This window comes from Nicotiana attenuata, chromosome 3 (genome assembly GCF_001879085.1).
Source record: "Nicotiana attenuata strain UT chromosome 3, NIATTr2, whole genome shotgun sequence".
Classification (NCBI taxonomy): domain Eukaryota; kingdom Viridiplantae; phylum Streptophyta; class Magnoliopsida; order Solanales; family Solanaceae; genus Nicotiana; species Nicotiana attenuata.
In genome coordinates, this window is record NC_031991.1 from 31,017,722 (window position 1) to 31,027,855 (window position 10,134).

A 10,134-nucleotide genomic window follows, 5' to 3' on the forward strand; every position below is an offset into this window, starting at 1 on the left:
TCATCATCTTCTAAGTCGTTCCCTTTTATTACGCATGTATAAGAAGTGACATGCTAATTAGGTTCGGTGGTTCCATTGTATTTGGGAATTTCTAGCATGCGGAATTTTTTCGGGATGGGCTTCGGAGCTGCACTTGGAGGAAAAGGCTTCTGCACGAACTTCTTCGAATCCAAACCCTTTAGTATCGAGGTGCCCCCGATATTTGATCAACCCGGGAGTTGTACGTTTCTACCTTTTTGTCATTAGCCTCAATTTTCTTTTCACCTGATTCAATCCGTTTAGTGAGATCCTCGAGCATTTTCATAATGGCGGCGTCAGTCCCTGATTCATTGGCGTTCGATTTCTCCGGTAAAGGTTCGGCTCTATGAACAACTTCTTGTTATGTTTCGAGCTCAATTCGGCTTGGTGCTCGATTCTGATTTTGGAGTTGTGCTATCGCAGCTTGTTGAGTCTGCAGCATCTCGAATATCATCGAAGGCTAATACCGCCTTCTTCACCGCTCTGTGCGTTTTGATCGGCTGCTCGAGCATCTCTGCAGATGCTATTTTCAGGGTCGACACCGAAATTCCCATTAATGGCAATATGGGAGCTGACATCGACTGGGTCTACGGCCGGCAGTCCATCGAGGTTGACTGGAGGTACTCCGTTTTTCGGGGCGGCTATGTTTTCGTTCTTGCCATGAAGACAAAGGTCGTTGTCTGTGTGAGTGGGTGTTACTTGAGAGTTTTGACATATTGATTCCTGAAATCAAAGACACTTACAAGAACAAGCGTAAAGCAATGTGTGTTACGAGAATTAATACTAGGCAATCACTATTATCTTTAGCCCAACGATGGGTGCTAAACTATTTACCCTTAAAATTGGATAACAATTAAACTTATAATGTGGTTTTAAGGACACGTGATTTCACCTAATACCAATTGATAAATGTAAAGATTAGTGATAGAAATTAACAATAAGATAAAGCAAACTAGTGTTGAAACGTAATTCAGCCCTCGAGCTAGAGTGTCATCGAATTGGTCGGAACCAAAACAGTTAAGAAATAAGCAAGCTGATGAACAAGAATATGAGCTAAAGAAAATGTGTTATATTGCTTTGATATCTAGAATGTAAGTATTTTACAAATGACTGAAACTCCTTTTTATATAGTAGAGGAATCCTAATTATGGTATAACTCTAATTACATAAGGAAATTCCATGATTAGCTAATTAACCATCCTTGATTTGATCCGTTCCGAGATTTCCACCGTGATCTTCGACTAGTCACGGATACCTCGCCTTTCTGTTACTATGCTACCTTCGATCTTGCTCGATGTCTATCTCATTTGGTCGCAATCACTACTGGCCTCGATCTTGACAGGTACCTCGAATTTCGAACTCGGTACCTTATCTTCTTGCCTCGATCTGATCTATTACGGGATCGATCTTCGATCCTTCACACTAGTCTCGATAAATCGGTAAAATCGGGTGAGCCCGATTTTAATCGTATACACTTTGGAAACCAGCAGTTGTATTTATTGTAGTTTTTGATCTTAGTGATGAAAGAGAGGAAGAAGAAAAAATGATAAGAGGGAACTTTTCTATATATTAGAAGAGGAAGATTTTCGACATGTTTGCTTAGTGTCTTTTTAAAAAAGCTTGAGGATAATTTAGTCATTTGGCGTAGCTCTATACGTGGCCTTTTTTCCCTTCCGCAAATACTACGTGTAGGTTTTTGGTTTCTTTCTCAGCCACCGCATCCTTTTCCCATCTTCAGTCTCAATATCTTCTCCATCGTTTTTTCCATGGATTCCAGAGCATTGTTCTCACTCTTTCCCTATGGAATCACATGAGTTTCCTTCGTTTGTCACCCAATTTTCCGTCGTTTGTCACTTCGAAAGCTTAAAATATCAGCTTTAACATGTGGAAACTCGAAAGGGAGATTTTGAGGTATTGGATGACCGACTTTCAAACCTCAATTTAGGATCCATTTAAGGTAATCGAGTAGTTCAACCGTTAGTTTTCTCCTCTGTTTTGTTACTTTTGTTGGTTCATTTTTACCAGTAACTATAGTCTATATTAATTGGGTTTTTGCAATTTTGATCTGTGGTATTATATTTGAATCAGTTTTGATAGTATTTTTCAACTTGTGATTTTAAAAGTTGAAGCTTAATTTCTAGGTTCTTTTCGTGATGAATCCAATTAGTAGGGCTTACTAATTAATTTGCTCTCTGCTATTTGGAACAGACCTAATTGATCAATCACCTTGTGCAGAGGAGCAGGCAGTTATACGGTAAGTTCATTTTCATCATCACCTTCTTTTTATTTTTCTTCTTCCAATCACTAAGCCCATTGCTAATGTTCAGATACGTTGGTCTCATTCTGATGCCTAATGGCCATTGTGTACTTTAGGTACTCTCCTACGATATTTAGAATTTGAAAAATCTTATTTATGGCATCTTTCGACTATAATTTTTTCCTTTCTTTCAGTTGCTTCTTGATCTCTCGACCTTGAGATCAATGCTTATTCTGCTATTAAAATAACTAAACTGATGAGTAACACAAGCATCGATGAATCAATTACGATTATAGCACACAACAAATTTATATTCATTTAAATCAATAGGCTAAAAGGCAGGTGATCTGCCTCATTCCTTCTATTCACAATCATTAATTTTGTGTAAAAAAAATTTCTAACAAAGACATATTTGTTGTGTTATTCTCACAATTTTTCCCAGAATAGGAAGAAAACAAAAAAAAGAAATAAAGGAAAAAGCCTCTGGTTGCATATGTTCGTAATTATTGCTTTCTGCTCCAGTAGATACAAAAATTATTATTAAATAATTGACTTAACTGCAAAAATTCGATGGAACATTTTCTCAGAATATGAGAATTTACATATTTCGTAATGAAACTTATTCTTACTCTTACAAAATATAAAATTGGTAAAGTAAATAATTTTATTTGCACTAAATTAGATATTACTAATGCTTCTGCTGCTATACTTTGTTTCATCTTCTTTGTCTTAGGTTTCACTCTGTGTTGTGGTGATTGCGTGTGTGTTCATACTTTTAGACTCTGGTGAGTATAGTTTTTCCGTTGGCTTTCATTTTCCTACTTACTTTCTGCTAGCTTTCATTTTTCCGCTAAGTTTATGTTGGCTTTCATCTTCTCTGCTTAGTTTCTTTGCATTGACATGTCGACTTTCCAAAATATATTATGCCTTTTACTGGCAGCATGTTAGTTGTTTATGGCTGTGTGAGTTGTTTCTGCCTGTGATATGTGCCGATAAAATTTAACTTATATTATGACATACCATATTAAGTAGTATTAAACATGTGGTTTCAATATTATTTCAAGGGATCTTAGTAAAATGGAACATTCAAGGAATAGAAAAGATATAGCAATGTCAAAGAGGAATTATGAAAAGGATCAAACCTTCAAAGATATACATGCCGACAAACGGCTAGGAGACGCGAATTATATAAACCACTGCCACTTGACCAAATAGAGGCCCTTTTAGCTCGACAACAAGCACAAAGAGCTGAATCGAAAAGATATCATATGCTTGACAATTCAGTTATTGGTAACTCAACTTACGCATTATCTTCTGCAGCTAGCGGTATTTTTACCAAGCAGGATTCTCCCGTTATAAGAGGCTCATTGCTTCGTCGTGTAACAGGTTACGAAATTTGTTATCAATTATAGATGGTATAGAATTACATCTGGTTATCCCATAATTTTCACATGGATAGTTGGAAAACTGATCCTTCAACACCTTACCTGCTGCAAAAAAATAAGTCTGACCTTCAATCTGTTTGTGCAGGTTTTTGCTTCCACTCGAAACATCTCAGGTAACACCCAAATATTCTGCGCATTTATAATTTTAGATTTCTTCTCCATGCTAAAGTTTATACTGCATACTATTGCTATTTATAATATTTTTAAAACCTTTAGCATTTGCTGGCGAGTAGGTTATACAACTTCTACTGTTACTCTACAGGTACAACAACAACAACCCAGTGAAATCCCACTAGTAGGGTCTGGGGAGGGTAGTGTGTACGTAGACCTTACTCCTACCCCGAAGGAGTAGAGAGTCTGTTTCCGAAAGACCCTCGGCTCAAGAAGACAAAAAGATAAAAGAAAATAATATTAGTACCACCACAAAAATAATATAAAAGAATATATATATATATATATATATATATATATATATATATATATATATATATATATATATATATATATGAAATCAAGAAGAATGATACAAAGCAAAGGCAAAATATTATCCCTACCAAACTAGTCTCCCAAAATTATGGCATAAGACAATACTTCAACTGTTACTCTACAAGTAAAAGATGTTAATTTACCGGTTGAGCTTGATATAATCAAAGCTATAATTTGTTTGCAGGTGAAAGTAATTCTTAAAGTCTTTATTATCTGGGTAATGAATCAGTAGATGAAAAGCTAACTACGGAGAATGAGACTTTTGAGAATGTGATTGCCTAAGAGCTAAGTACAATGATCTGGGCTATTAATAGTCGAATTGTTGGATTAGAGCAATTTTTTTTAGCCAGGAAAATAGTGTTAGAGTTGACTTGATACAGAACTTCTGTATAGTTTTTCTGTAAAACTTCATTGAGTAGCAATTAATGGACAAATAACAAATCAAAAAGTCATCTTACCGTCGTCCTTATACTGAGCGCATAAATGATTTTCTGAAGACTTTGTTGCTGCCTTTAAGGTTTATTTACCTTTCTCTCTCTATTATCTTCTTAGGTTTGTTTCCTTGGAAAGAAATTATGAAAAAGAAGAAAGTGGGTGAAAGCTTTTTAAGCATTTACTGTATCAAAGGAGTTGAAAATTGAGGTTAATAATTGTTGCTTGAAGATTCATCTTGATTTGGATGTCCCATTTTAACCCTCTTTTCTGCTCTGTCAAAAGTCCATGTTCTTGATCTCAAGGGTGTTTTGGGAGTTCTAGATACAGATTTGTTCCACTTTTAATTTTTGCCTATATCTTCTTCTCTTGTCTTCATCTTTTTTCTTTCAGATGCCTAATTATTCCTTTTTTAGTGAAGAACTTTACTTGCTTATCTATCTTTTAGTTTTTGTTTAAGGGTATTTTGGACCATTAACAGAATCTAATAAAACATATCCTTATATTCAAAACTGAACGGCCACTGCATAAGCTCTTGCACCCAATTAACTTTACAACTAAACATGTGTTTGTGGCTTCCTACTTCCTTCTGTCGCCGCTCTCTGTGTTCTGTTTAGGAGTGGCAATTTGAGCCCAAATCCATTCAACTCGCCCAACCCGTCCAGATATTAATGGGTTGGGCTAAAAATATTTTAGCGCATGGGTCAATTTGGGCTGAGCTCAAGTTAACCTATTATTTTTTATAGCCCATTCAGACCCATTAAGCAGCCCAAATACAACCCATGAAACTCACCCAAAACAAAGTGATCTCAACCCAGCTTATCTAGAAATTTACTTAGTTGCACCAATTTTACTTCTTTTTTTTTTTTTTTTTTGTATTTTCAATTTTTTGTTCTTTTATTTTTATGCATCACCCACCCTACCCCATCCCCCATCCCCCCTGCGCAAACCCCCTCAAAAAAAATTCTTTTTTTCTTTTTGTATTTTTAATTTTCTATTTTTTTGTTTTTCTGCACCACCTACCCACCCCAAACCCCCACCCCACCCCCACCCGTAAAATATTTTTCAACTTACACATTTTAAGGTAAAAGGTTTTTTTAATGCAAGATGATCATGGTTTATGGGTCAAGTTGGGCGGGTCGGGTTATGACCCATTGTTTAGCCCATCTTGACCCAACCCATCTTAGCCCAAGTACACTTTGGGTTGGGTTGTGCAATGACCCATTTATTCACCTAACCCATCTTGACCAGCCCAAATTCAGTCCAACCCGCCCATTTGTCACCCCTAGTTCCGTTGCTTCTTGGCTACAAACCCAAATTCATCCTCTTGAATTACTTTATTTATTTAAGAGCTAGGCTTCAAGGCTTAAAGCTTCTGCTTGCTACCAAGTCTTGCGATAGTTATGTCCATGATTCGCTTTACCTGAAACTTTATATTACATATTCTATTGCCAATTAATTTTCTATTGCAATACAATTGAAGGACATTCGAATTCTAATTTGGCCTTTTAATTTATCGTAATAGGGTTCAAAAATCATGATCTTTCAGCTGATGGTTATTTCTGTTGCAGAATTTCCTCAGCGTTTCCCTCTTTGTTAACCCCATTTGCTCATGCAGGTACTCTTTGACTATTTTGTGTCAATTACATGGTAGTCAAGATAGCTAAACTGTAAAGTTCTGATGTTACAAATGCTGGTGACTATCAATTGGTAATACCAAGGAAGGTGCCAGGTAATGTTCTTCTGTTTTATAATTATGTCTTTTCTGCTCTGGTAGTGTCACGACCAGGATTTTCCACCCTCGGGGGTCGTGATGGCGCCTACTAGTGAAAGTTAGGCAAGCTAGTTATTCCAGTTATTTAACCATTTTCATTTTAAATCCCTTAACAATTCCAAAATAACATAATAAAAACAGCGGAAATAATAATAACAAAAGAACAGTACGGAAGACGAAATATGATAATTTAGATTAATACAAACTGCGGAAGTCTAAGTACAACTCTACCCAGAATTGGTGTCACAATCTCACAGACTGTCTAAGAATACTACAAATAAGGTCTGAATAGAATTACACGAATCTGTCTCAGAATAAGTAAAACAGAAAGAAAATGATAGAAGGAGACGCCAAGGCCTGCGGACGCCTACAGGACTACCTCGGGTCGCCTGACGGTCTGGAAGCAGCAACCTCACCGTGGTCAAAAAGCTGCAGCACCGGGATCTGCACATAGTGCAGTGTAGTATCAGCACAACCGACCCCATGTGCTGGTAAGGGCTTAGCCTAACCTCGGCGAAGTAGTGACGAGGATAGGACCATACTACCAAATAAACCTGTGCAGTAAAATCATATACAGCGGAAAAATAAAGCCAGAAATATACAAGTAAAGATAGGAGGGGGAAAACATGTTGCGGGAAAATCAAGTAGCAACAGAAAACCAATAAATAACCATAAAGAACACCATAACTCAATTATTAGCAAGAATCAGGAAATCAAAGACAAGTGCACGGCATCACCCTTCGTGCTTTTACTCTCGTCCTCACCATAAGAATCAATATAATCGGCACGGCATCACCCTTCGTGCTTTTACCTCACATATTCATGGCACGTGATTATCCTTCGTGCATTATCACTCATATCATGGCACGGTATTGTACATCGTGGGGCACGACATCACCTATCGTGCTTTAACCTCACAATATCGGCACGGCACCACCCTTCGTGCATTAACACTCTCTCACAAATATCATGCACGCATCACCCTTCGTGCTTTTATACTCTTCCTTACCCAAACAACAATCACAAAGCTATAAGGGCAAGGGAATCAATAAAATTAACAATGAAATCCCGGCAAGGGAACAATAGCATAAAAAAAATATCAAAAGCGATAATATCCCGGCAAGGGAGACAGTATCAAAGCAATAACTTCCCAGCAAGGGAGATAATATCAAAAGCAATAACATCCCGGCAAGGGAGATAATTTCATAAACCTTTTCTCTTTTCCACAATTACTTCACAACTCAATTCACAACTTGAGCCAACACTCTACAATATTCAATTACCAATAATACTTCCACAACTCAATTCACCACTTGAGCCAACGCTCTACAATGTTCAATTACCAATAATACTTCCACAACTCAATTCACAACTTGAGCCAACGCTCTACAATGTTCAATTACCAATAATACTTTCACGAGCCTTGTTCAATAATAGAAATCATCATATAAAGCATGAACAACACGAAACGGAGTCACATTTATCATAGAATAAGACTCACAGCATGCTTGACACCGACGAATAGATACTCGTCACCATGCCTATACGTCGTACTCAACAATTAACACATAGCAAATAAGACACAACTCCTAATCCCTCAAGCTAAGGTTAGACCAAACACTTACCTCGATGCCACGAACATAATTCAAGCCTCAACTACCGCTTTACCTCTTGTTTCCACCACCAATTCGCTTGTATCTAGCCACAATTTACTTAACGATATCAATATACGCTAAATGAATCAATTCTAATGCATGAAAAATAGGTTTTCTAAAGTTTTTCCCAAAAAGTCAAAAATCGACCCCGGTCCCACATGGTCAAAACCCGAGATTCGAACGAAAACCCGATTACCCATTCACCCACGAACTCAAATATATAATTTGTTTTGAAATCGGACCTCAAATCGAGGTCCAAATCCCCAAAATTTGAAAATTCTAGGTTCTACCCAAAACACCCAATTTCCCCCATGAAAATCCTTGATTTTGAGTTGAAATCATGTAAAAAGATGGATTAGATTGAAAGAAATGAGTTAGAAATGACTTACAAATGATTTGGAAGATAGTTGTCTTTGAAAAATCGCCCAAAGGTGTTTAGGTTTTGAGAAGGTTTGAAAAATGGATGAAAATGCGTCTAAATCTCAATTAACTGGTCTCTGATGTCGCAATTGCGACCAGGGTTCGCAATTGCGAACCCCTTCAGAACTTGTTGACTTCGCAAATGCGAAGATTTAGTCGCATTTGCGACCCTGAAGAAATCCGGTCACCTTCGCATTTGCGAGGGACCCATCGCATTTGGGATGTCGCATTTGCGACCAAGGCCAGCCCAGACCATATCCGCATTTGCGATACAGCTACGCTTCTGCGAGCCAGGCTTCGCAATTGCGAGACCTGTAGACCTGCAACACACCAGAAATTTCCTAAGTCCAAATTTTACTCTGTGGCCTATCCAAAACTCACCCGAGCCCTCGGGGCTCCAAACCAAACATGCACGCAAGACCAAAAATATCATACGGACTTGCTCGTGCGGTTAAATCATCAAAATAACATCAATAACTATGAATTTAGCATCAAAATCAAAGATAAATCTCATGAACTCTTAAGTTCAAATTTTAACAATCGATGGTTCGATTCACGTCATTTCAAGTCCGTTTCTTACCAAATTTTACAGGCTCAATTAAAATCCCATATATGATCTGTACCGGGCTCCGGAACCAAAATATGGGCCCGATACCATCAAATTCCAATACATTCAAATTTCCAAAAACTCTAAATATTTTAGTTAAATAATTTTTTCAAAAATTCATTACTCGGGCTTGGGACCTCGGAATTCGATTCCAGGTATACGCCCAAGTCCCATATTTTCCTACGGACCCTTCGGGACCGTCAAATCACGGGTCCGGGTTCGTTTACCCAAAATGTTGACCAAAGTCAACCTAAATTCATTTTAAAAGCAAAATTCGTCATTTTTCACATATTTTCACATAATGGGTTTCTTATAAACGCCCGGACTGCATACGCAAATCTAGGTGAGACAAAAAGGAGGTTTTTATGGCCTCGGAACACAGAATTTACTTTCAAAATGAGTCATCACTCCCTCCACCTCTAAAACAATCGTTCGTCCTTGAACGGACATAGGCTCTGCATGTCGGACTCGGACTCCCAGGTCGCTGCCTCGGCAGGCTGACCTCTCCACTGAACATGAACTGAAAGGAACTTCTTCGATCTCAACTGACGAACCTGCCGGTCTAGAATAGCTACCGGCTCCTCCTCATAGGACAAGTCCTTGTCCAACTGGACAGTGCTGAAGTCTAACACGTGGGATGGATCGTCGTGATACTTCCGAAGCATGGACACATGAAACACTAGATGCATAGCTGATAAGCTCGGCGGCAACGCAAGTGTGTAAGCCACCTCTCTCACTCGATCAAGAATCTCAAACGGGCCAATGAATCTAGGACTAAGCTTGCCCCTCTTCCCAAATCTCATCACGCCCTTCATAGGCGACACCCGTAGCAACACCCGCTCGCCGACCATGAATGCCACATCACGAACCTTATGGTCGGCATAAATCTTTTGCCTGGACTGAGCTGTACGAAGCCTATCCTTAATAATCCTGACCTTGTCCAAGGCATCCTGTACTAGATCCGTACCCAACAACCGAGCCTCTCCCTGCTCAAACCAACCAACCAGCCGACCGACACCGCCTACCATACTAAAAGCCTC